General features: G+C 40.4%; 1 long non-coding RNA gene across 3 annotated transcripts in view; it reads right to left on the bottom strand.

Moving 5' to 3' along the window:
* Positions 1 to 22781, bottom strand: part of LOC119697635 — a 30987-nt gene extending 8206 nt beyond the window's left edge. Inside the window, exons 1-5 of one of the 3 annotated variants that reach the window (XR_005255902.1) lie at positions 19233 to 22781; positions 15527 to 15636; positions 13442 to 13533; positions 12296 to 12431; positions 1532 to 1659 (exon numbers count right to left, since the gene is read on the bottom strand). This is a non-coding gene — a long non-coding RNA (uncharacterized LOC119697635). The remainder of the gene's footprint in view (positions 1 to 1531; positions 1660 to 12295; positions 12432 to 13441; positions 13534 to 15526; positions 15637 to 19232) is intronic. The other 2 variants (XR_005255900.1, XR_005255901.1) reach the window with 2 other exon arrangements.
* Positions 22782 to 27710: the final 4929 nt, after the last annotated feature.

Here is a 27710-nt window from a genome sequence, read left to right as displayed (position 1 = left end):
TTGCTACATTTGTGCTTGTTTTTCATCAGGGTGAAAAATAGATGCAATGGATTAATGAGAGGAAGAGAAGTTCCAACATATATCAAATAAAAAACTATGCTTGTTTGAAGTAAATTTTTGAGTATTGACTTTTCACAATAAATATACAGGATATGTCAGAAAATATTAGGATACAAACCATTTACCCCAGTGTTTTGGATTACCTAAATTTAAGGTGTTGATTTTGAGTTATCACATTTCCAAAAGCTAAAAAAGTGGAGCGGGCAGAGAGGAGAATATCTCCATAGCAGGATAAAAGGGGTGAGTGGGGAGCAACACTGTTCATGCCTGTGCTTGCTGTACAAGGTGAGAAGGACACAGACTGCCCTGAAGTGACCTCAGGGACTTTTGACTGTTCACCCCACTCCTCCCATCACGTCCCCATTCCCTTCTCCTTTCCTTCTCCCAAGTCACAAGTCTTTACTCTTTTGCCCCAAGTCTGCACACCCCAGTCTGTTACTGCAAACCTCCTCTTTACCTGCCTTCCTCACAAACACGTGCTGCAGCCCCTCACTCCCCACACCAGCCCACCTCCTTTGTGCTGAGAGCTCCTCCAGCCTTGGAGGTCTCCATTTGCTGGATGTCTCACACCTCTGCCTCAGGCCCAGCTTCCCTGGGAGCCTTCGGTATTTGTCACACCCCTGCAGTCTCCTCCAGCTGTTGCCAATCAGCTGCTGTTCACGCTGTCCTTCTTTCTGTCCATCCTCCCATGGCTACCAGCACAAACAGGGCTCCCTCCTGATTTCAGTGCCTTACCTACAAAATCTTGCTTGTTGCAGGTAGAAAGAAATCCATGGACAAGTTGCATTTACCAAAAATCCACTTGGATGGGACACTCAAGGAACAAAAAGGTATGTTCAGAAGAAAAGCCCACAGACGTATCATGGCCCTACTAATTTTTCAAAATTAGCACTGTATTAATACAGTATTTATTTGAACATGGTGCTAAATAAATGCAGATTCTGTTATGCAACATATCACAGAGAATACAGTGTACCAGAGATTCATCCCATCTGACATGGAATAACCTCCAGCAATAGGTCAAAATGGAAACACTTTTGATTCTTACTGACAGTTGGATCCAATTACCCCATGGAAAACATCCAGTTTTGAAAGAATGGGTCCGATTTGGAAGCCTGTGAAGCAATCCCTTAGAATCTGTTTGGGCTACTTTGCCAGATCTCTATTTACCCAAGCCTTGTCAAACTGCCTCCAAACAGATGTAAATTACTCTTGTCTAGAGTCATATAATTTTATTGCTGAAGTAAATGAACTGAGGAGGAGACAAAGAATGCAGAGCAGAATAGAAAAGGTCAGTGTTACTCTCTCCACAGTGACAATAAAACATGGTAAAGTGGGGATGCCAAAGCAGAGATGGGAGGGGGGGAATTGCACAGAAGGAAGGAGGGAAGGATAGATACCACAGTACTGTCTTGCAGTAGCACGTGATTCATAAAGCAGCAGTGCGTGAAGAGGAGGAAGGGTGATTCACCTGAGAAATTCACACTGCTTAGTACTGTAGCATCTCTCATTTCAGGGACTTGAAAACTTTGGCATTTCCATGCCACAGCCTCAGTGCTGCCCTTGGTACCGCACAGGCTTTCTCTGCAAGCAGCAAGTCTGAAAAAAAAGAGACCTCTAATGTCTAATCAGCTGCCATGGATATACAGCCAAAAAGTGTTAAACACCATCTCTCAGTGTCTTTTTGAAAAAGGAATTGTATTTTTACCCCAATTTCATTGAAAAAGAACTGAGGCACAGATAGATCAACTGCCTCTCCTGAACTCAAAATACAAATAAATCAATAGCTAAGCTTTCATTAAAACCCACATACATTCTCAGCTGTGTATCCTTCCTGCTCACCTTTTAAATGACCTCTAAAAGTCCATCTTTCCTTAGAGTTCCCCTGCATTAGCCAAAGGGCAGCAGTGGCAGCAGCTGCTGTGCAGCAGCAGCCGGCTAGGTCTCTCCATTCCACTCTCCTCACACCTTTCCCATGACTAGCTGCCTAAAAAGGACCTTTTAAAGTCACATTTCAAAATAAATACCTGCAATTTTTAAAATTCTATTTCAGTGTTGGACTCTCACACTACATAACTCAAATATAATGTCTGCTGAACTTGAGCATTTCATACACACAGGAGTATCAAACCTAGTAAGTAGAGAAAAGAGAGCTACAGGAGTAACGGCATCAACTTCCAAGCAGATTGGTTGAATTTAACAAACCATAAAACATTTCATTTTGGGGTCAGCAAGCTGCTAAGCCTAACATATGCAGATTCTATTAATTTCCATGCCTGGCTCTTGGAAAGACTGAAAGGGGAAGAGGAAGAGATACAGGATACACAGGCAGAGCTGGCTGCACTGCTGATGAAGAGGACACAAGAAAGCTTACTCTGCAGTACCGAGCGCTCGGATGCCATCTGTCTCTCCTCCTCAGAACATCCAAGTTCTGCAGTGCTGGACAAAGAGATGGGAGGGCTGTGGGTAACCCAGCCAGCCCCGGTAATTCACTGCTGCTCCTGATCTAGAAATAAAAGGATTCACTCATCTCTCATTTGCATGCCTGTCTGAGGCACGGAAAGGAGGATTTTGCTTTGGATGATTTCCACAGAAGTCATCGAATCTAGTGATAGGAGGGGGGGTGTTGCTTTGCTGGATATTGAGAAGCAATAACTGATACTACATTGCAACTGATATGTGACATGCTCAGCATAGCTAATTGTGCCGTCTTCTGCCCTCAAAGATCAATCACTTCCTGGTGAAGGCTGTCCCAGGTTTGTACTGAATTAAGGAGACTATAAAAGTAAATCAGGCAAGGCTGGAAACTCAGGAATGCTTTTTCCAATTAAGAACACAAGAAGCAATTAGGCAAAATGCAGTTGGAATTTGGCCAGTAAAATCAAACCCTGTTTTTATAAGAAGCAGCACAGGATCCTTAAGAGCACAAATCTAATCTAAAAAAGGAGAGAAGATGGAATTATTGCTCTTTTTTTCCCCTGTCATAGTATCGTTCTTTCATTTTCCTGATTTTTGCTTATAAATTACTTAATTATATTCTCTATTCATAAACATTCAATGATAGAGTTGCTTGGAAGTCTAATCCACAATTGTCATTGCAAATGAACAGAAATATGATTTGAAGGGCTATACATTGAGAATAATTCCTAGATCAGGAAATTAAGTTTATTTTAGTGAACTGAGTACAGGTCTTATAATAAATATATTCTAATACAACTGTGAAAACTTCAAATATGAATTTGGGGACACATTTAATTTTCATGTCTGAATCAGCCACTTTTTGCTACTCTAATGATTACAAAAGCCAGAGAGAAGGAAGGTGTCATTTTTGATACAGATGTAAATTTGTATTATATTGAACATATTTTTATTTGTTTGCAAAGAAAATTTCTGTTGCATAGAGTGTAGGTGAATTTCTAAACAAAATGAAGAACAAAGCATAGTCATAATAAGCAACATTCCCTGAAGCTTATAGGGCCACAGCTTGTTAAAAAAAACCCCAAACCTATGATAACAAAGCACCGTGAAGGTGGATAAAGGTTTGTTGGTAATATGAAAGGTATGAAAGCTGAACAAAGAAACCTGACAGGCTAAGATGATTTTAACTTTTAACTGTACATATAAATATATGTGTGTGTGAATGTTACTGAGAATGAAAAGAAAATATTTCTTTGGATGGGTTTACAAAGAGAAGAGCTAGAAGATGCAATTTCCATTTTTCTTTTGTAATCTAGATAGTGTAAAATTATTCTGTCTTCACAACCTCAAGGCAAAGAAGACAGTCTGCTTCTCTAGCTATAAAAAACAATCTGTCAGATTTTTTTAAAGGAAGTCACAACTGATCTTTCATAAAATAAAATGCAAGAGGATTAGAGCTTTGTGGCGACAATGAAATCTGCTCAAAACTCTTACAGTGAAACCCAGGGCTCCAGTGAGGTCATGCTTGGGGCATTGATCCTGCAATAAATGAAGTTTAGATTCTGTAGATTCGGGGCTTGAACTGCCAAATATGTAGACCTTCTTATTCATCCAGTCTTAATTTTTTTTCATAAACTCCTATATTTGAATAGATATAAAGGTTATCAAAGTGAAAACAACCCACAGCACACAGACCCCAAACCTTCAGCACCAACTCTGTCCTCGTAGAAAAGTGGTTGCAAGGCAGATGGAAAAATATTTCTCTGAAAATACAGTTCTAAACAAACTGTGTCATGTCATGTGTCTAATTTACTATTTTGCCATGTTACACACTACTGTGTCCAACTGGCATTCTTTTTGTATACTACTTATTTGCTGTAACAGGTGATTTCTGCCTCTGGGGTGATGCCTAATCATTTTTCTTTTAAAGATTTGAATAGTATCGGAGTCTCCCTAAAGTTTTCAAAAGCCCCAATATTAAGTTATTGGACTATTCTATAAGAAAATCAATGTTCTTCTCTGAGTCTAAGGCCCACTCAGGTGCTTGTGAAAAGAATCTAATGATGAACTTCTAAACACTAAGCTCAGGTAACTGGGGTAGAGTCTAATTAACTGAGTCAAGGATCCAGCTTTTCTGCTTAAAATCATTTTGTAAAAGCTGGATCATAGTCTTATTTAGAGGTAACAAGCTCAAATTTTCCAATTAGGGTGCAAGAAAATCTTCCAGTACTGTTCACATTTAGTCATTTGTCAAAACAAACCAGAATCTGTTTCCAAATTAGTGAGTACATAAGATCAGGAATTATATGTCTGTGTTTGTTTCTTTAGTAGTTAGCATGCTGTGCAAGGTGTACAAACAATCAGTCCCAAACCTCCTGAATACAGGCAGTGCCCCACTCTGTGCCAAGTTATTCCAAACCCCGGGTAGCATTTAATTTACCAGTGCACAGAAATTGCAGTTGTGTTAGTTGCTGGCTAGCACAGCAAGCTAACGCATCTCTACTGCAGATAAAAGAGATTCATCGTTCTCCACAGGAGTAACAGAGAGATTTTTAAAACAACAAGAGGAACAGCAGCCTACAACCAGCTGAAAGTCAGTTACAAAGATGATGGAGCCAAACTCTTCTCGGTAGTTATGGGCAATGTTGGAAGAGGCAACTTCCATGTCAGTTTGGTTTAGGGTTTAGGGGAAATACAGAGACATGGTGGAACCTCTGTCCTTGGAGATTTTAAGACTTTGGCCAGACAAGGCCATGACTGGCAGTAATTCTGCTTTGAGGGGATTTCCAGAGGTGCCTTCACCTGGCATTTCTGGAACAAAGGAAGCCACATATGAATTTCCTGTTGACTCACGTACGTCATCTTGTGCTTTTGGAAACCCCGGGTTTACAGGATTTTAACCTTCACATTTTGTGTACGAGACTGCAGATGGGAGAAGCAGCAAAACTGACAGGAAGGAATGAATACTCGTTGTGCTTACCTTGACTGGTGTTTTCCAAGCCCAAAAGACAATTTAAATAGGTATTTTGTTATTGACTGAAAAGATGTGTCATTCATGTAATCCCCAAAGAGACAACATTAAGCACCTTAAACTGAATTGTATTTGGATTTTGTGCATGCCTACAAAAACTTCAAAAATCAAGATAACTGAAATCTGAGGGACAGAACCTGAGTCCATAGAACTGACTGGTGTTTCACTCTTAAAATAAAAAGTGTGTTTTCCAGATAGATGCATTAGATAGATACTTCTCATTACACTCAGTTAGTTTCAACAATAGTATCTATCACTGTGCAAGTGGGCTAGTTACTGGAGAAATAGATTTGTTTTGTTGTTTGTAAATGGCATTCACCTTTTGCTTATTTAAATGGAAATTTCAAAATCAGCTTTGCTAGCACCTATATTATATTTAGAGATATTTATATATTTATATATTTTATGTATTTAGATCTATATTTAGAGTTATTTTCACTTCTATCAAAGAGAAGTTTCTACCCCCTCATCAAGAATAGTGTGATAATTCTCAAAGCCCAAACATGCAACCTATCCTCAGCTTGAAGTCATGCCTTTGAAAAGAAGTATCCATTTTCAGTTACTTGCAGAAGCTTTGGTTTGGGGAAGGGAGGAAGACTGGAGGCTGACTTATTTTTCTTGCAGTCAAGCGGAAGAAGTCTCACTCCATGTTACTGTAATAGAAACACAGGGAAGGAACGATCCATGTAGAAATCTGTGGAGTTGCCTGGAGGACAGAGCTGAGTTTACAGCAGGCTGCTCACCTCTGAGCATAACAGACTGTAGCAACACCAAAAAGCAAATATCCATGCCAGACTAAGCAGAATACCACACCTATTTACAAAGAAAAACATGTCAAGAGCAATTTTCTTTAGAAAATTCCTTATTACTCATGGTGGTTTAAAGGCCTCCTGCACAACTTAAGGAGACAAAAAAGGAAGAGAATATGTTACAACAGAACTAGAAATTCACCCATCACACTACCTGATGTTCCACTGGAACTAGAAAGGTACTCAGTCATTTCATAAAACGAAGGTAGCATTCTGGTTTCTTGTCTAGGAAAGGAGATGCTATTTACAGAATCACAGAATGTGCTGGATTAGAAGGGACCCACAAGGATCGTTGATTCCAACTCTTAACCCTGCACAGCATCATCCCCATGAGTTACACCACGTGATTCACTCTGGGAAGAACCTTTTTCTTAATTTCCTACCTAAATTCTTCCTTACACAAATTCAGGCCATCCCCTCATATCCTGTCACTGGTGACCACAGAGAACAGATCAATGTCTGCTCCTTCTCTTCCCGTCACATGGAAGTTGTAACTGCAGTGAGGTCTCCCCTCAGTCTCCTCCAGGCTGAACGGACCAAGTGGCCTCAGCTGCTCCTTACACGGCTTCCCCTCAAGGTGCTTCACCATCCTCATGGCCCTCCTTTGGATGCTCTCTAGAGGCTTGATGTTCTTCTTGTACTGTGGTGACCAAAACTGCACACAATATCCAATATCCAAGAAAAATAGTGAAAGATTGGGAGAACAACTTGGCAAGTCCTATCACATACTTCAGATTCCTCATTTATAGTTTATAATTTTATGAGGCCATTCAGTTTGTAATTTCCTTTCTTCCCTTTTCTATCATCAAAATGTGATAACAAAGACAGAAATAATGAATCAGAGAGAACCTTTTGCCTCTAGAAATTCCCTTCCCCTGAAAGTAGAAATCATATTATTAATTTATACAGTAAAGCAGAATGAATTAATTAGGAAGGCAAATCACAGAAATATATTTTAGCTTCAATTTTTATGCATACACATTTCTATATATATTACATATTTTATAAACTGTGTGCTCATCTCGAGCACATGATGGTACCCACCAGACCTGTGTTCTGGGACATCAGTGAGTTTTCCTGGCCCTGCAGCCTTGTGGTGCTCCACAGAAGTGCTGCCTACACTTGTTCTAAAGGAGACAAGACTACTTTTCTTTCTGCAGATAAACCAGAAGCAGCTCAAGCTTCCTTAAGCGTGTCTGCCATGTTCATCCAAATAACCTGAGGCATACCAGCAGACAGACTAGGCTGCATTTTCATGGCATTTTTCAGCCAGTCTAGATGCAGACGGCAGCTGAAATGTGTGATCTCACACTCCCCTGGCACCACAGGAGATGTTGCTGCTCCCAGCTTTGCACTGGCATTGCATTAATGTGTGAGGGAGAGCAAAAAGTGATCTGGCTGGAAACTATGGGCATTTTCTGGAGTTTCTGGCAGAGCAGCTCCCTGCTCTTATTTGCACGAGAATACATGAATGTGAGTGGGAATGCAAGGAGTCCTGGGCAAAGCACATCATGGAGCAGAGGGGTGGGTAGCAACCATCTCTTTCAGCAGCAACTATTACTTAAATTATCTCAAAATAATCATGTAATCACTGTCACGCCTACTGTTTTGTGATACCCCCTCTGTGGAGTTTGGAGCACAGCACAGGAGTGTCCTTCCTGGCTGGACACCTTCCAGGGACAGATGGCAGAAACCAGCAAAGTCCTTTACCTTCCTCCAGGGTCTTAATCTGTGGCATGCAAAGCTCATGTGGCATGCCTCAACCTTGAACTGTAAGTGCTGCTATTGCCTTTAAATATTCACTTTGGGCCAGCCAGAGATAGCACTTTTAAACACAGCTGCTAGCAGGTAGGTTAGACATTCAGTGGAAGAAAACACCCTTGTTTAATTTTTGGAGATACTTCCCAGTTTTCCAGCAGGACTTTGGTTCTTAAAGACTACATATGTGGTATAAACCCTGGATTGTGCTATAAAGGACCCGGGAATGTGACTCCTTACAAAATGTTACACTGCACTGAAGCACTGTGGGACAGCAATACATGGCAACAGCCAAAGGGGCAAAGGAGAGATAGAAGGAAAATTTTATAACTCTATAATTTTTATACTGTGTGGTTGTGAGATTTCAGTACAGATGAAATATGGTAAATCTTTATCAATCAGCCAATAGCTTCATAAGGGATAAAAATCTAAGGCTGCATTAGAAAAATTTTTTCTGTTCTAATGTCAACTTCCAGTTTGCAAAAGACAGAATTGTAGAATATGCAATTCCATAGGAATACTTGACAACACAGAAAAAGGCATAATATTCTACCTGTTGTCTGTGGGAAAAACACTGCCCATAGATTTGTGCGGCCTGTGTATGTATGGTCAGAAGAGATTTTGTTCATATACATATCTAACTAGAAAGATAAACAATTATGTAAGATCAGCACTCTGATTTGATACAGCACTTTAAATTATGTTCTGTTATGTCTTTATCTTTTTTGGAAGAGTTAAATAACACTTCTTTTTTGCTTTTTGTAAAGGCCATGTAGCAGGGTGGGGGAAAAAAGAATGGATTTAAAGTACATCTTGCAAATAGTAAGCTTAATCATTTTACCACCATTATTCCTAGTAGAAGGTTATTGAAGGACCTCATTGCTCTTACTATAAGGCACAGTCTTCTAATTTTCAGCCTAAATCAATATACCTTCTAAACCAGACCCAAAAATAAACCTCCAAAGTTGGTTATTTAGCTGAGTTCTCTTTTGTTGCAAATTAACTGATTTCATTTTGCCATTTTCCTTAGCAGAGTGACAATTACACAGCAACTTTTATTGATCCATTATCTATAGCCCTTTTTATATTAGAATTTTCTTGAATAGGACCAAAACCAGACAGTTGTTTGAACCTCTATTCATAGTTCCTATTTTCTAAAACTCTGGTTTCTGCTGCTCTCTCTCAGCCTCCTCAGAACATGGTGACCTAAGGTGGCACACACCTAAACCAGCACACACCTCCAGCCTCCAGAGGCCTCTACAGGAGGAGTGGAGCATGGTAATTATCTCCATGTGTTTCTTCATGACATTTACATGCCATTTCCTGGGTTTGGCAGCACATTTCTGGCTCATATTTCACCTGTAACTCTCTAACCTTGCCTTCTGCCATGCTGTTTCTCTGCCAGGTACTTCCCAAGGTTTTTCTGTTTCATTTCCTGTCTCTTCCATAGCTCTTTGTGCTCACCTCTCTCATAGTATTTATGCTGGAGGTGACACCATAATGCACATCATCATCATTAGCCTGGCTCTTTTATTGCAGAAGAAACACGTGGTAGCTCTTCTGTGAAACCCTGCTTACAGGTGTGTTGATGATTACTTACACCTGCTTGGGGGAAAAGGGAGAGCCATATGGTGGAAAAACATTGATCAACAATTGTGCAATTAAACAGCAGTGTGGGTCCAGCAGGCCCTCCAAGCTCTGTTGTGCTTGTAGATCACAGTCTGGAAGTGAGTGTACAGGTCTCCTGGAGAACATCACAGAAAGAAGGCAAACGGCAGTGGATTTATGACAAGAACAAATGCATGTATTTGTGCAGCACCCCACGAAACCGATGGATTGTGGCAGAACAGCAGGGCTGTAGGAGTCATTTGTTAGTGAAAAATGTGCAGAGCTGGTTTAAACCTTTCAAAGTACAAAAGGGAACAAAAATTCAAGCTCAGACATGACAGTTGCCATATGTCAGGGCTTTTTCGTATATTCTTCCTGAAAAAATACTGGGCAGGGGTGGGGGGTTGGGGCGGGGAGAACATCTCATTTAGGCACAGATTGTCCTTATTTGCATTTATGGATGTGTGTGAAGAATTTTTCATGTCCTTTGAACTCACAGAGTCAAGTCACCCACAGAGGAATTCTGATACTACAGAAACCATTTGTTTTTTGTGTAGGTTCTACTGCTCACCCCGGGAGACTGCTCAGCTCAAATCATTATCATAGCTCCCCTTCCATCTTCACCACCCTGCCAAACATGGCAAGTGGAATACACTGTAGACAGTCCAGTTCACACATTGCCAAGTGCACTTCATGAAAATTTTGAAAGCTCATCCCTGCCTGGTATCAGAGCTCCTTCTCAGGAGGTGACACTTCATAAATGTCACCTCATAATGATTGTGCTAATTGCAGCAACCCCGCCTTTGTCAGCAATTCTTTTAAAGGTGACAGCACGGAGGAATGGCAGGGAGTTTTCCCAAGGAAACCTGAGGTACCTCTTTCTGGAGCCAAAACAGTTCTGCATTTGCTTGGCTTGATGCACATCATCACCCTACCTGACACTTTTTGCCCACTATAAAGTGTGTCTGCATGTTATCTCGGTTTACTTGTACAAATGATCTGAAAACTTAATTTAGAAGAACTACCTGGGATGGTTAAATAAGGACCATTAGAGTAGCAGCTCTTGTGCACTACTGTTTTGGGTTTGAGAAGCAAAGAGTAAATTATTTGGTAGGGTAATGTAAAAATGAAATGGAAAATGATAAGCAAAAATTTTGTATCTCAACTATAGACACTGTATTAGTGCATCTATCAACAATTATTCAGCACAAATGACAGAACAAGTGAAATTTTCCCTGCTTATGCATAACTATTATGTTGTGTAGTTTGTACCCTTGAAACACTGGAAGATATACTGGATATTCAGATTCTTCTCTGACATGAGTATATGCACACATATATAAAGACACAGACAATGTTGCACTTGCAATTTTTTTTTGTTTTTGCATTTGTAAAGTGTGGGTAAAACCAGCTTAAAATGTCATACCAACCGAATATGTTTTTCACTTAAAAATTCCTATGAAGTTGTTTTATTCAAAACTATTTCATTATTCTTCTGTGCACTTCTCTTCACTCTCTTCTGATTCTTGAAGTTAGTATTCAGCTTGAAATATAAAGCATTAGGAATTAAATACAAAGCATGGGTCTCACTGAGAGCCTGCATGAACTCTGGACCAGTAAGATCACATTGCCTGAATACTCATGTCCTTGGCGGCTGTGTGCGCCTTGATAGTGAACAGTATTCACAAGTGGTTGATTTGCCTCTCTCTTTAGAGCCTGTGACAGGCTGAAGACACTTGGTCATTGAAATGTTACTTTAACTCCTTGCTTCTTGTCAGAGGACCACTGACTAACACTTTAGAAGAAAGATTTATTCTCAAAACTTTACTTTTCATGGTACAGACTCTCAACCCATTCCTCAAGACTTGGCAAAAAACATATCCCAGGCCAGAGACTCTCAGATATACTCAGGATTTATGTACAATGACAAAATCCATATTCTCATTGTGATTTCTGCTACTTAGAACAAGTGGTGGGGAAGCTGAAAGATTTTTTCTTGTTGATTGTCAGTATGAAACTAATTTAAAGCTAGTAGTTCCAAAAGTAGCAGATTATGGAACTGACCATCTCCAGATTGCCGCTGTCTGTGAACAAAGCAGTAAATGAAATATTTGTTGATATCCATTACACTACCATGGTCACAGTGTAGCAGTGTAGTTATTGAATGGTTTTAATGGTGCAATTTCATGGCAGCAAACTGCCATGGTGGCAGTCCAAGGTGGCCTCCAGGATGCCTTGGGAAATGCATGGCCTGAATGCCTCCCATGTACAGGTGGAAGAGTGAGTGTGGGTGTGGAAGATAATAACCAATATGCCTTGTTCCTGTCAAAGTCACCCCAGCATTTCTCTTAAAGCAGATAATCTTTAAAGGGGAAAATTTGTGTTGACTATAGCTGAATGTACACAGCCATTAAAGTATTGGAAACAGAGTTACTGGGTAAAAGCAAAACCCAACAAAATCCTTTTGCAAACTACAGAGTTACTAAGGTACATTCCTGTAAATCATTATGGACCTCCAAGAGTTAAGAAACTGAAGGAAAAACAGAAAATATTTTACCCTGAACGTTATCTTTAAGAATTAACTTTCTTCATTTTGTCTTGGTAATCTTACTTTGTGTCTCCAGGAAATGCTGCTAGGTAACTTTGCGTACTCTCCATCCATTTGTTCAGCACTGAGCAGTTTACTTCCCCAGGTTTTGCCATATTCCTCAATAATCACATTTCTTCTTCTTGATTGTTGGTTCATCCTACAAGCAACATGTTATATGAAGGAGTTTTTTCCTGTGTGGCTCCAAATCAACAGATGCTGGGCTCAGACTGAATCTGCTGAATTACTCTTTAGATTGCCTTGCCAAGCATTATTTAGCTGAGGCTGGATAAAATGATTTTGGGTAGCACTCACTTTCAACATGTGTCATAGTCCACAATGAAAACTCCTTCTGCAGAGGGCCAATATGCAGGGAGAATCAATTGCAGTAGCTATTAGGTCAGATGACTTTCTTTGACTTAGGTCCTACATCCTGTTTCATATATGCTTTCCATAAAATCAGTGCTCTTCAGTGCCCTTTCCATACAACAAGAGGGATGAAGTCAGCATCACTCTTACAGCTTAAGACAGGCCATGATACTTTTGGATGTAGTAAACACAGACTCTTACATCCTCCGATCCAGCCCTCAAACAAGGACCTAAACTCAGTCTCGTCATGTAGTACTCTATCCATAACTCAAATCACTGCACCTGCAGTTGTGACTGATCTCTGCCTTACTACTGTGGATAAGGACTGCTCTCTGCAAAACAGAAAAATGTAAACAAAATAATCAGCTGGAATTACATTAATTACTTGTAGGTAAAATAACTTGCTAACTATATTGATAAGCCAGTCTTTCAGAAAGGGGCCTTATCTCATTCTGACTACAGCCTATCTTACCCCAGAGTCCAAAACAACAGAGATTGTTTCCTTGTATAATCCACTGTCTGGCACGTGTCTTTTACCAGACTCCAAAGTTCAGGGGCATCTTCTCTCTTATCTCAAAGAGTGTCAATATGAAAAACTGGCTAGGCCAACATCTGATTCAAGCCACTGGCCTCCAAAAGAGCTGTACTTTGAACTCTGCTGTTTATCACTCTGCCAGCTCAGAGGAGCAGAAATGCAGGACAGGCTGATGCACCAGGGGTTCCTCATTTGCACCCACACGAAGACAACGACTGCTTGTGCAAATACAAACCAGCATGGAAGCAAGAAAAGGAATTATTTACCTTAAAGCTGCTGTGGATCTTGATGTCATCAATGTAGAGTTCATGGTTAACCCTCTTTGCCCATTTTCTTGCTCCCTCCAACAGCATCAGACCTGAATTTTGAAGGAGTAAGGACCAGATGGATCCCATTGTTTTCACCTCTGCTTATAAACATGGGGAGGTGTAGCACATGCAGTCAGCACTACCAGGTTAAAGGTTCCTCTGTCACACACAGGACATGCTTGTACATCTTTAGGGTCATCCTGGACCCTGACGCCTGCTAGATCACTGCTGTCTTTTTCTAGGGGAAAAGTAAAATTCCACAGCAGAGTACAGGAGTCACTCTGCAAAAGCAAAATAAATTAGCAAAGGAAGACAACATTGTTAAAAGGGTAAAGGATGGGGACATAGGATTTTTGCAGTTTGATGGATGACTTGTTTTATTTGGCTCCGCATACTGCTGGTATTTTCTCCTAAAATTTATACTGAAATTTTTTTGTCAGTAACTTTTTGACACTATCAACACCAGTAATAAAGTTTATAAAATCCTAATCTTTCAATCAATCTTTCTCAGTCCCCATTAATTCTGCTACCAAGAGGGCAAAGAGCAGGTTTGTGAATACAACTCTTGCAATTGTCTTGTGAATTGGAGCTTGTGAACTTTACGTCTGTTTTTTTTTCTGAGTTGACATGAGGGTGAGTCATATGATCCCTGTTTCTGTTTTCTTTTTCCAGCTGTTCCAGGTTTGCTGGAAATGACTCACATGACCATAGACATGTACTTGTGGCTTGCTAAGAGGAAATTTGCGAATCAGCTCTTTTTCAACTTGCTCTTTTTAAAGGGAATTAATTAATTCTCCTGCCTGACAAATACATTGGGAAAGGGACATACAAGTTTCTCTGTGTGGGTAGATCACCAAAATATGCCAAATCTTACCAAAGTTGTTAGATATCCATAAAATCCTTGTCATTATTTATACCACAAAGGATGCAGAGAAGAGAATCAGTGATTTTTGATGCTGTCATAGGAGAAACTGGGACTCGATGTGTAAATCCTCAACACTAGTCCTACAGTAATTGAAAGAGTTTGGAACTATCACTCTTTTAGCTGTCTCTGAATGTGCTGGACTCAAGTTTTCAGCTGGCATTAATTTTTTCTTTCTATTGGGTGCCACGGTCAGTCAGACAGCAAACAATACCTTTTTTCCTTTGTTAATGAGTTTGTCAGCATGAAAAAAGGCCTCATTTTAAAACTAAGATTTGTCTATTTGTCTCTAAAATGTGTTTTTCCGTTCTGGAGGACAGAACCATAATTTGAAAATCCTTTTTTATTTTGTCATCTTGGGACCTGCTGGCATATATTGCATTTATGGACATCTCACAGTGAATAAATTACTCATAACATTTGATTAAAAACAAACAAACAAACAAAAACCAACAAAAAAGTCAGTGTTCTGGCCAGACTCAGTGCCACAGTGAAAAAGAGACAAACTAGAGCAAAAGCAAACTTTCAAGGATGAAAATGCTTCTGGTATGGTCTGGATGATGAGATATGAAAAAGAATGCCCATTTTGTGACACGATGAAGTCTTTTAGGGTTTGTTGTTTTGTGGTTTCTGTTGGGACTTTTTTTTTTCCCTTTTTTTTTTTTTTTTTTTTTTTTTTTTTTTTTATCAGCACGGGTCTGGTTTTTGGTGGACAAAAAGTGACTTACTAAATCATGGTTCTCCCTTCCTGCTCCCTCCTTTCTCCTGGGGACTTATGACAGCTGCTTTTCAAAATTTGCTCTGTTTGGAAGTTGTATATAAATTACTTGCTGGAAATCTGTAATAATAGGAGCCACAAGAAACAAGCTTTTGAAAAATATTCACTTTATATTTGTTCTTAATATAGAAGAACAATGTTTGTTGGTTAAGAACTTCTGCTTCAGTTGCAAATTAAATACATTGAATTTGAATATTAAGACTGTCCAGCCTCTTGCTTCTCCCCTCTTCCATTCATACCATGCCTGTGGGAAATAATTGCCTTGTGTTCAAAATCTTCAGCTACAATGACAAATTGCTATCTTCAGCTACAATGACAAATGATTTTACTTATAGGAACATACCTCATCTGGAACATGTCCAGACAGAAGTGAATGAGTGAGCAGCTATTCAATAGACTGCTTTATTCTTACTTAGCATAAAGCTCCAAGGTCTCAACATCACCAGCCAAGCCCTAGTAAAAGGAACATTATAAATTAACTCAGGGGTTATCCCTGGCAGTCATCCCTACAGTATCTTGATGAATCATCAGCATGTTCTGGCCTAATTTCAGAATTTATAGGTCTGATGTTTTGTGACTACTTAACATTACACTGTCCCATTGATTGCAAATAAAATGCTGTGGCACTTCCACATGCCAGTTTCCTTAAACAAGGCACTCAGAAAAATCAAGAGTACAAATATGCAACTGTCTATGAAAAACTTGACTCAAATTTCTTACCTCACAAGAATCTGTTGTATAAGCAAAACTGTGTTATGTGGGATAATATTTATCTTTTACAGATAATTGAAAAGGTTAATAAAATTGAGGTCAGTCAAAGCTTCCATCCATCCATCCATCCATCCATCCATCCACCCACTCACCCACCCGCCTGTCTCTCTGCCTTAACAACATATGAACCTGCTGGGCAGTTTCAACCCAGTTTCACAGAAGGTCAGTGATGTCAAAGACAATTAATACTCTTCAGATTTGGCATGCTTGGGTAGAGCTGGGGACCTGGAATGGGCTCAGACACAATATGCAGACATTTGCTTAGGCAAACAGAGAAGTTACCAAAGTAGTGAAGGAGTTGAAGGAATGAATGGCTGGAAACCATGGGAAAACAGTTTCTTTATTGGTTCAGTGGTTCATGAAAATAGTTTTCTATGGACTTACATATCTTCAAAATTTTTTAGGCAGGGCCCCTGTTTGTTTGGGTTTTTTTTTATATTATTTTCTCCTTCACTATACAACCCTAATTAACTCCCAGAGAAAGCTTAGGCAAAAAAGGAATAGGTGGTACCTTTAAAGACTGTACAAGAACATATACATCAGTAAGAAAGGTGTGGATAGCAAATGATACCTGCACAAGACTGCCTTAATTCTGCCATTTCTTCTCTTATATGTGTTTGATGCTTGAGTCTCAGAAACCCTGCTTTTAACGGCGTGTTTTGCAAATCTAAGCTTTACACATACACAGATGGGAGCTGTAGAACTATGAAAGTGTGCAAAGCATTTCTGACTGCAGTTTCATTCCTGCAACTGAGAGTTTGAAATACAGAGTTCTTGGCATTATCTTATTAGTGAATTGCTAAATTTGGCCTGTCTTAAATTCACAGTTCAACCATATTATTTGAAAGCAGGAAACAATTACTGAATCCGCTTTTAGAAAAGCCTAAATGATAGCAAGACATATGAAGTACAACAGCTTTTTCATGTTGATGCAGCTCAAACCTGAGTTTGAGAACTTATTTATTTTATGGATTTCAAATTACACTATTAATGCTTTACATCTTGACAGAATTTAACAGACAGAGGTTCATTCATTTCAACAGACTGGCTTATGGACACCAAAAGGGTAAAAAATTTATTTGTGCAATTTTTTCTCCAGTATTCCTTGTTCTTACAGGAAAAATATGATATTTGTAAATATATCATTTCTTAATTCAGGAACTGGGAGATAATTGACTGAAGAGAAAGTCACATAAGGTACCTGTAGTTAATCAGTGTTAAAATATACGATCCCAGTGGGAAAGACAGGTCTGTAAGCAGGAGGGAAACCTCCAAGCTGCACATGCTAAATACACTTGTATGAAAGCAGCTGCTAGCTGCACAAACATTTGTGTTTGCCATTCTCTTCCTATATGGGTATGCACACCTCGTCATCTTCAGCCATTAATTAGGAAAAAAGTCATCCTGAGGAAAGATTTCTGAGGTCCTGGATCAATGTTCCAGACAAACACAGACAGTCCCAGCTCTCTCAGGCTGCAATGCTCTGGGCTCCCAGGGTCCAGGTCACCGTGACAAATTTGACATATGCTGATGCAGGTCTGGAAGCCTAAGGTAGAAATGTGCAACTGTGCATGACTAGGGCAGGAATTAAAAAAATACCAAGAGGATGACACAGAGAAAATAAAGACTAATATACTGGTGCAGGAAGCATCCAGTTAGATCAAGTGCAACACCTAGGATATATTGGAGATGCTTTATTGACTACATGGATTAATTTACTAAAATTCCTTTGGAGTCCTAACTTGTGGCTGAGGGATTTGAGTCAATTTGCTGACAGAAAGAATGAAACACAACATCATTTAATGGCAACAAAATCAGGTGTGTCTTGGAGATTTGGTGAATCCCATGGTGTTTCACCTTGGGATCTAGCTAGGAAAGGTTGGTTTGAAAAGCATGCTAAGCATCACCCAGGACTTTTTGCTTAGTTTCCCAGCAAATCTGGTCTTGTCCCCTGCAACCAGGAGCCCCACTCAGAAGTTATTTTCCTCTTCTGGAAAAAAAAAGGTTTTGCTGCTCTGTTTTTCCACTTGCAGAAACCAGCATAACATGGGAGGGAATCATACAGGAAATGAAGACAGTGTTTCCTGATTTGCTTAAGGAGAAGAAAGCATAGAGGGAATAATTGACAAAGGAAAGGCAAAGTTGTGAATGGAAGAGACATATCAAAGCACTCACTTAAACACTTGATGGTTTTAACCCTCTGTGAAATTTCAGATGGAGATTTGAAAGCAAGAGAGCCTGCTGCCTGTAGCCAGGTCAGTACTTCATCATTTGTAATGAGACGGGGTCACGGAACTGGAAAGAAACTGACTGCTCCTCCATGGAATCTAACAGACAAGCAAAATCCACAGTTCCTTACAGTTCATCAACACAGCTAGGCTAGAAACCATGATTTAAAGGCCTTTGAAATCCTGATTATCCAGGCATCTCCTCTGATGAACTGCCACACAATTTAATTATCTTCTGCAGTATCAATTTAGTGTGATCCCTTGAAACATGTCATTGAACTCCTGTCTTCATACTGAGCAAATGGGCAAATGGATCTGTTACATCCTCTTCTGCCCTTTGGACACAGAGGAGAGGCATCTTCAGCAGTCATGTGTCCCACTGAAGTGCCAGACACTAGCAGTCAGCTTTGGCAACTTGTCCTTGATGCTGTTTTTTTTTTTTTTTTTTTTTTTTTTGCATTTGTGCCAGCTGTGAGTCCTGTGTCCCACTGAAGAGCAGAAACCAAGAGACAGGGAGCAGAGTGAAACTCCCAGCAGGACACTTGCAGCACCTGCTCTTTGCCTTCTTCCTTGGTGCATGCTCCTGTCCCTGCCTGGAAAAGCTTCAAAAGGGAGAACATTTCCACCTCCTTTCCTTGTACAACCCAATGGTGGTTATGGCAAGAATCTAGGAAAGCATTCAAAGATACTTTCACTTAAGCAAGGCTTCATTCCCACACATTTCACAGGGACCAGGCTCCTTTTTATTTGATCCCACAGTGCAGCTGCGTAGCTGATACGCAACAGCCTCCTTAAATTTTGTGATGACAGGAGCTCACAAAGTCTTGTGTAAGCCCATAAGAATAGCATATGAAGGTAGCACTGAAGATTAAAGCAATGCTGAACAAAAAAATATCCAAATCCCACACTGGCCCTTAGCTTGCGACAGACCAAGGAAAAACCATTACCTGAACACACTCAACAACAGAATGCCTGGGATTATGAATCCAGAAGAGTGAATGAGAAACCTCAAAGTTTTCTGTTGTGGAGAGGTTTATGTAGAAATCTTACCTCAGAGCAGGCCAAACTTCATAACAGCTTGGCTCCAGACTTGGTGCTGTGGCTCAGACTTATCTCTGCTTATTGCAGGGTGTTGTTCTGAGAGAAGAATTCTGCTTTTCTGAGGTCTTTGCCAAGCTCAAGGTTATCCTTTAATCTTGCAGTGCAGGTTAATTCTGCCTGGCTGGAGGGCAGTGCCCCAGCTGCACAGCAGGTGCCCTGCATGTATGCATGCTTCAGAAATAAAAGTTGCACAGACTCCTGCTGGGTTTTTAAGAAAACCTGATCCTCCCTATAAGGGGAACAAAGCCAACACTTGCTGGAAAAATCATTATTAACAACCAAGGCAAGCAGGAGCTCAACAAAAAAGCTTTGACCTCTCCAAAATTCAAATGCCAGATCCCTGGAAACAACTGAACAACACTCAAGGAACTGATGCTGAGCAAGCTACCCAGCAGCTCTGGGACTGGAGCAAGCAGATGGATACAAGGAGATGGGTGCATTAGATCTGCAAAGTCAGCATTGTCCTGCCCTCTTGCTTGATTGAATTCCTGTAAGGGAAGTCTTTCTCCTTGTACAGTTTAAGAGACAGTGTCTTTTTCACTAAATTATTATCAGTATTACAAATAATATCTTAAAAGACCCTCTCACCCAAGCTGTGTCTTACACAGCTTTTAGAAAATTATTTAAGTTTGCTATGTTCCATCAGTATGAAGCACAGCTTGCTCAAGTGCACAAAGAGTATGGCAAGGAGGAAAACAATTTACGTGAGGGAAGCAGTCAATTACTCCATTGATGTGTGCTGCTTTATAGGGTTTTCACTGCCAATCAGTGTCACGGCTTTCCAACTCTTTTTACAAACCAGTGCACATCATTTCATGCAGTTCAACTGATTTTAGCCTGGCAGCAGTCTGTAAATAAAGCTGTCCCTTGTCAAACAGTTAACTCCTTTCCCTTTGCACATCACCTCTGAATATTGCCAAAGAAACCAGCCACCAGCAGTGGTTACTGGCCCAGACAGGCACCAGAAGGCAATCTGACCATCTCAATTTCATGTCAAAATGCAGCTGGAGTAGAAGCTGGGAGCCATCTCAAAGCAGAGCAAGGTTCACAGTATCCTCCTCTGGAGCCTAGGGGCAGGAGACAAACTGATTACTTGGTGCAAAGCTGAGTTAGTTCGAAATGTCAGCACTGCAGAGGGATCAGGGAGTGTGGGTTTAGTGTGCTGGGTGGCTCTGTTTCAGTTTTGGTGGTTTTTTTTTATTTTTGAAGTAGCAAAGCAAGGACCAGTATGATGTGGAAACAGCAGCAGTCTCATCACACTGGCATTGATTTTATCTGCCCTTTGTTGCAATTTTTTCTTTCCTATTGGCTTTAGCAAATGTTCCTGTTCAGCTAATAAAGACATAACCACGTAAGTTGTTGAATACCCTTCTCACTTGCAGTCAGAGCTCTTGAAGCTCTGAAAACACCTCCTGTTGCACCAGAGACCACTGATTATGCATCCTGACACAGGCTCTGGCAAAGGCTGTGCTAGAAACAGGAGATTGTTATGTCCCTCAGACACAGAAAAAGAAAAATAAAAGCAACATTCAACCGGGGCGTCCTCAAGAGGATCTTGCTTCAGTGAAATGGTGCTGGGAACTCCTAAAAGCTTTGCAATGTCCTACCCAGCTGGGAAATGCACTCACTGCTCAGGAGACAGCTTAGTTCATTCATGCTGTACTGCAACATTCATATTTTTCCAGCTCAGTGACTCTGATATGCAGACATGGGTAGAGACAGAGTTGAGAAGAAAGACATTTCAGCTTTTTCCTCCAGGCTTTTAGCTCCAAGACAACATTATTCAGTGACTAGGTTACTGCTCTCCAGACCCAGCTGTTATTTTTGAATCTGCCCTTTTCTAGGTTTCTGATATCAACCAGTTACTAAAATTCAGCATACCTCAGTTTCTTCAACTATAAAATGGGGGTGAAAACCACTTTTAAATCTAAAAGCAAAATATTTTTGAAATGCTGGGTGTTCACCTATCAATGCCTCTGTGGAAAGATAAACTATGCCCATTTTACAGGCTGTTACCTTTTTTTTGGACCTGTTCTCTCTCCAAATTCAAAACAAAAGGTTGTGACTGGGTAAATAGATTTTATTACATCCACCAGGAAACCTGCTACCAACACCTCTATTTAGCTGTTTGGATCCAAACCATCAAAAGCTTTATCCTGTAAGTCTGCACTTGGAGTTATCCAACAATCCAACAGATTTATTTCTTCCCTAAAGTAACTCCACATAGAAGCATGTCCTTAAGCTTCACATCTTTCACTGAAATCAATCAACAGTATAGGATCAGGGCCTAGTAAACTGCTTTAGAGATGCTTCATAGATTGATTTGCTCAGGCAAACAGTTATTTGATTTAATACAGAGCAATGTCCTGTCCCATCTCAATTCACACAGTTCCAGAGGGATGTCACAAGAAAATATTGTCCTCCTTGGAAGAGAAATAGAAAACATAATTCATTTTATTTCTTTCTAGTTAGAAACCAGTTTCTGCCTCTGACTCAAATTTTTCCTGAACTCTACAGGGAGAGTCAACTGAAGCACAGGCTCACCTCTGCAGTGTGAGCAGAGATATCCTTAGAGCAGGAATGAGGAGCTGTTCCTATAATCCAAATACAATCCTGACCTGAAGGGAAGAAGTCAGAGGGTATATATTTGCTCAACTCCATCGGCTGATTAGCAAAAAATTTTTCTCAAAGTATTTTATGATTCATGATAGTTGATTTGAGGGAAAAAAGAAATTGCACCAAGCATGGGAAAAAAAATCAAAATTTTTGTACAACATAGGAATGAAGAAATGACAGTCGTGCTGCTAAAAGACAAGTAACACCACTTAAATTTGCCTTGCAAAGGCAGATGAGCAAACAAATTCCCCTTTACTATATAAGGCAGCAACACCTGTTTCCTGAAAGGATTTTCCTTAAATTTTTAATGGTAAACAGTTCAAATCATCAGAAGAACTGCCTTTACTTTTCCCTATGATGAGCAAAACTTTATCCTTCTGCCCAAAACAAGACAAAAACAGTCCAGTTCGGGATTTTTACATATATTTAGATCAATTTTATTCCAAAATTAGAGAAAAGGAATGAAATTTACAAGGGTCAAAAGAGAAACTGAACGTTCCCATAGTTTGCAGCCTATTTAAGACATGCATGCTGAGCTTTTGAACTACAGCACCAAGGTAAATGCCTCTGCATCTACCCATTTGACCAGTAGTTTAGGGACAGGTAGGATGGAGAAGGATTTTATGAAGTGTAGCAGACATGGAAGAACTGAGAACCCTAGGATGAAATAATATCATATACATTGTTATAGAATAATTTAAAGGTGTAATCAGCAGAGGCATTATCTGATGTGGTGGACAAGGGAAAGTGTGTTCTATTATAAGCTAAAAATCAATGCAGAGAAGTCACAAGAACGTCTTTAAGAAAGACGAAGGTAACACCCTGATGAAAAAAGACAAAGACAGTGTTTTGAAAAGTGAGAGTTAGATGAATTGTTCAGGTGATCATTTACCTGTAAACTGTCGCACAGCATTGCTGAATAGTATTGCTTCATAAAATTTCTTAATTCTGGAAAATTTATGCAGAAATTAATAAGCTTTACAGATGAATATTTGCAATTTAAAAATCCAATAGATAATGTTTTCTAATCCAGCCTGCCTCTTTATGCCTGTGATCTTTTTTCTGCTTTATCAGAAGCAAAATGAAATTAGAGAGCCTGCCAAGACTTAACTTGCTCAGCAGGCTGCAGGCATTAGCATCAGCCTTGTAAGAAAATGCTTGTGCTGGCCTTATCTGGGGAAGGTCAGCACCCACAGCACTGGGTGGCAACAGCTCCAGCACTTATTAAATGCATAAGTTTTCAGTTCCTAGGACTGCTTCACAAAACAAATGAGTAAATCCAACTTATAAGAAGCCAGCAAACACCACAAGCTGATGCCTTCAAGGCTTCCTGGCCCTTGTGCTCAGGAGCACAAAGGTCAGTTGGCAAAGCAGGGTTTGGCAGACTGCATCAGAAAGTCTTCTTAATGTTTTCAGGAATGGTTTGAGTCTCTTTCATAATGACACTTTAATTTCAAGTCCTTAAAAAAAAAAAAGGCAAACAAGAAACCAAACCACAACACACCAAACCCCAGCAATAACAGGGAAGATGTTAGAAAAAAGGATACTGGGATACTGAAGGTATTGTAGCATCAGAGTAAGATGTCTGTGGCATAGCTTAGCTCTGCCTTACCCTGTGGCATCCAGAACACGTCTGGTTCTATCAGGTTTTTTTCCACAGCTTGTCTCTTGGCTCCCTCAGCCATCACAGCTCTGTATTTACACAGCTGCCTCTGAAGCTGTAAGTCAGCACAGAGATTGTTGCATAAACAAATGGAACATGTGGATCCTGCCAAATATCACTTACCCCAGTTTTCCTCCTCCTTCTTAAGCATTTTATGTTTTGGCACTAACAGACTCCCTGAAAATTAAAAAGAAAGTGCTTTGTGCTGTGTGTCATGTATAATACATATCTGTTTTGGCAGAAAAAAAAAAAGTTTTAAATAGCTTTAGGATAGGAGAAAATACAAATAAGAGAAGTTTCAGTATAAGGCAGCAAAATTCAGTGTCACACCAAGACCTCTGCTGAGGCTGCTGGGTGTTACACCCCCTGTGAGCCACAGAGCGCCCCTCCACACGACCCTTTGGTTTTGACTAGAGAAACAGATCCTGCCAGGTCAGGCTCATTCAGTCATGGTGTGCAGTCTGACACACTGAGGCCAGGCTCAGCACTTGCTTTCTCCCTCCTTCAAAACAGGTTATCCCTGACTAACCTTCAACATCTGGTTTTGCATTTACTTTAATCACACCAGTTGTGATAAATGAATTTATGCTGTTGCTAGTCTCTGGAAAATAGGCACTAAATGCTGAATAAATGCAGTGCAATGGGGACCATTACACTGAGTATGGGAGACAGATCAGATGAAGAGATATATATACTCTGAAATGAAGTAATCAAAGGTCTCTCAAGCTACAGATGTTGCTATAAATAGACTGACATCCTGCATGACTAGAAACTTCAGAGAAACCTGTTTCACAGTGCTTCATTCCTCCACTGCTCTCAGTAAAAATACAAACAGGGGAAGTTTGGGCTGTGCCAGGTGGAATAACAAAAGGTGTGTAACTGAACACAAGAAACAGCCAGATATCCATTTAGCAGCATCGAACTGAAGACTCCACAGGGGAATTTAGGCTGGGAGAAACCAGCTGGGTGAGGTCAGGTTGCACAGGGCAGGGTACTCCAAAGCATTCAGCAGAGGCTGTACCTCCATGGGCACCCATGCCAGCATGGGATCACCCTCAGGGGGAAAGAGTTTTCTGCATGTCTGACATCCATTTCCCTCGGCTTGTGTCTGCTGCCTCTGTGCACCCTCAAGAGAGTCATGGAATAAGCCGAGTTGGGAGGGACCCACATGGATCAATCAGGTCTGACTCGGCCTCCTCTGTGCCCTCATGTGAGGTAGGGGTACACAGCAATGAATCCTCCTCCATACCTTCTCTTCCTTGTGCTAAACAAATCCTATTTTCTGGGTAAATCTATCCAGCAGCTTCTAGCATTGAAGGAATTCATTCCCTCACTGTTCTGCTCCCCTCCCCATAACGCAAAGGGTGTTGAGGCAGACTGCACAGGTTAAACATGAAGAAATAGTGCATCTGGAGAAATGAGGGCCATAAAGAAGCAAAAGCACCTCCATATCACCCCTCCTTTTAGCAAATGGCCATGGGCTTTGCCAATTAGAGCTGTGCCAGCCAAGGATAATGATAAATCTGAGCCCATTAAACGGCACTACTGTAGCAGAAAGCAGTCTACCTGCGATCCCTCTACATTCCATTACAGCCTCATTGAACTACACAATCTGCTAAGTTTTAGTCAGGGCCAGCGCGTGGGCCGAAAAAAGGATCAAGCAGCAGCACCCGCTGCAGAAAGAGATCTCAGTTCTGCAGCGCTTCAGCTGCCGTGATGAGCTACCGCCACCCCCGTGTGCTCACAGGGCTGCCGCGCTGGCAGGGGCGGCCATAGCTGGGCCTTGCTCAAGTCCCGCAGGCCGCAGCTGCTGTGGCCCACAGGGAGGCCCAGGGCACCCACGGCCCCCGGCCGTGCTTGGCAGCCCTGCATGCCCTGCCCCTGCTGCAGGAGGGGACGATGGTGACCCTGCTCCAGGGCAGCACTCGGGTGCTGTTTCAGAGGCACGGATTGGGACGCTGTCAGCTTCAGGGCTTGCCACATGCCCCTCCCCTGAAACAGTAGGGTCCCTTCCATGCAGGGCAGCACTGGGTTAGGCAGGGATGCCTCAAACATCACGCCTTCGCCTTCACCTGGTAGAAGTCCCCTTTCTGGAAAATATCTGTACAAGGAAATTCATTGGCATTGAAGATCAATGTGAGTATGAGTCTTTGAAAAACTATAGGTTCACATAAGTCTACGTGAATTTTATTTTCCCAGTCAAAAAATGCTATTTTACTGCAGGATTTTCCTTTGAGGTGCTTTCAGTTAAGTACACTGCCAGTATCTGCAGCCAAAATACCACCATGTGTCTCTTTGTAGGTGGTTTCTTTTTCAGCTGAGACTAAATGAGACTTCAACCTTTGAATACACTTGGAGCGGTAACAAACAATTGTAGCCAACAGTGGTAGCTTCCTAAAGGCACTGAAAGGATTTAGGAAGACATTTCTTCACTTTGAATTTAGACCAGGTGGTGATACCTGAATTAGCATTACTATTGAAGAGCACCATCCTTAGGAATTAATTTTTTGGCAGTCAGTTTCAAGCTCCAAATTAGAATATTCCTATATTCAATTTATGCAGGTAATTTTCCATAATTATTATCAGTGACAAAATCTAGCACATGCTTTTTCAATTTACATAAAGAGAAACCGAAAACCTAAACTTCTAATGCAGTTCAAGATTTCTGGTATTTCTTGGACATCCTTTGACTTCTTACTGTGAACTTGTGCCAGAAAGTCCAGTACAATCTGTCCTGTGCTGCTGAAGAGTAATTATTCATTCATGGTAACCCATAAGGGGGTCAGACTTTATTAATTTTAATCTGTTTTACACAGACGTTAAAGCAAATTAAATTTCAAGTTTAATTAAAACACAGGTTTTAAATATAGATTAACAATATCTAAGGAACCAAAGAGGGTAGTACTGTTCTTATTGAACTTACGCCCATGGGACTTCAACAGATGAAGAATCAGACCCTTTTATTTCTTCTTTAGCTTAATGACCCAGACTCAGCAGTGTCTTATATGACTAATATGTGAAGAACAGACATTTCTCTGTTCTGTCAACCCAAGTAGGTTGTTTACAAAATTTACAACTTCATAAAACCAGTAATTTAATCTTTGATTTAAGTGATGCTTTACGGTTGTTAAACTTCCACCACAATAAATCCTGAATATTCTTAAAGTATTCGTTCTCCTTCATTTTTGGAAACAATGTTTGGGAAAATCATTGTAGGAATAAAGAAATTGATCAGAAACTAGAGACAATTGTTGCCATTATGAGGAAATCAGGTGATGCTTGGGAATGTTTATGCTGGGGACAAAAGATGGGCTTTTAAAAACACTTGATTCTGTGAATTGAAAGAACCATAGCTGGATAGAGGTTTCTGCATTACCCATCTGGTTTGCCAATTCAAGCTGTGTTAGTGGTGTATTAAGTGACAGAGCTGAACAAAAGAAATTCTACAGCTGAACAGTAATAGCACAGGATTTCTGCTGAAAAATCAACTGGGAAGCCCATGAATAGAGCATACAAGTAGTAAGAATACACTGCTTTGACAAGATTTCTTTTACAGTTTTGACACTACATAGTCTTACCCAAAGCAGATGGTATCCTTGAACAAGGTGGTGAAATTTCTCTAGCAGATATTCTTAACAAGAAATAATATTAATTACATACTATTACATGAAAGTTTCATAGTGCTATTAAAAGTGTTTTAAAGATGGATAAGCAAGAAACACAGTCCTGCAATTCATTGCACCCCAGAATCCCAAACAAAAAAGTCTAAATATGACCTCTTTGAGGCCATGTAGTGCTTGATATTATGTGGCAGGTAAGGAAGTGTTTTGTTAGGTACAGTGCAGGGCACTTACTTTATTTTTAATATTGAAATACAGCCAGCAGTGGAAATTACAAATCATCAGTGGAAAAAAAATTAAAATCCCAAGAAAAGAGACACATCATTTCCCAGCAAATCAAAGATATAAAAGGAAAATCATGCGTACAATAAGAAAACCAAAACCAATTGTCCAATATGTATTACTTCCCATAGATTTTTCTTTTTCCTTTAGTGTCCCACATCTTTAGCTTTTGTCTGCAGAATATACTTCAATTAAGGAACTTCTGGTGATACTGTATCTGAAGGACACTCTAGTGAAATATTCCTT

This window comes from Motacilla alba, chromosome 2 (assembly GCF_015832195.1).
Source record: "Motacilla alba alba isolate MOTALB_02 chromosome 2, Motacilla_alba_V1.0_pri, whole genome shotgun sequence".
Taxonomy (NCBI): Eukaryota; Metazoa; Chordata; class Aves; order Passeriformes; family Motacillidae; genus Motacilla; species Motacilla alba.
The sequence above is the reverse complement of the archived record's forward strand: the minus strand, read 5'-3'. Positions and strand labels throughout refer to the sequence as shown.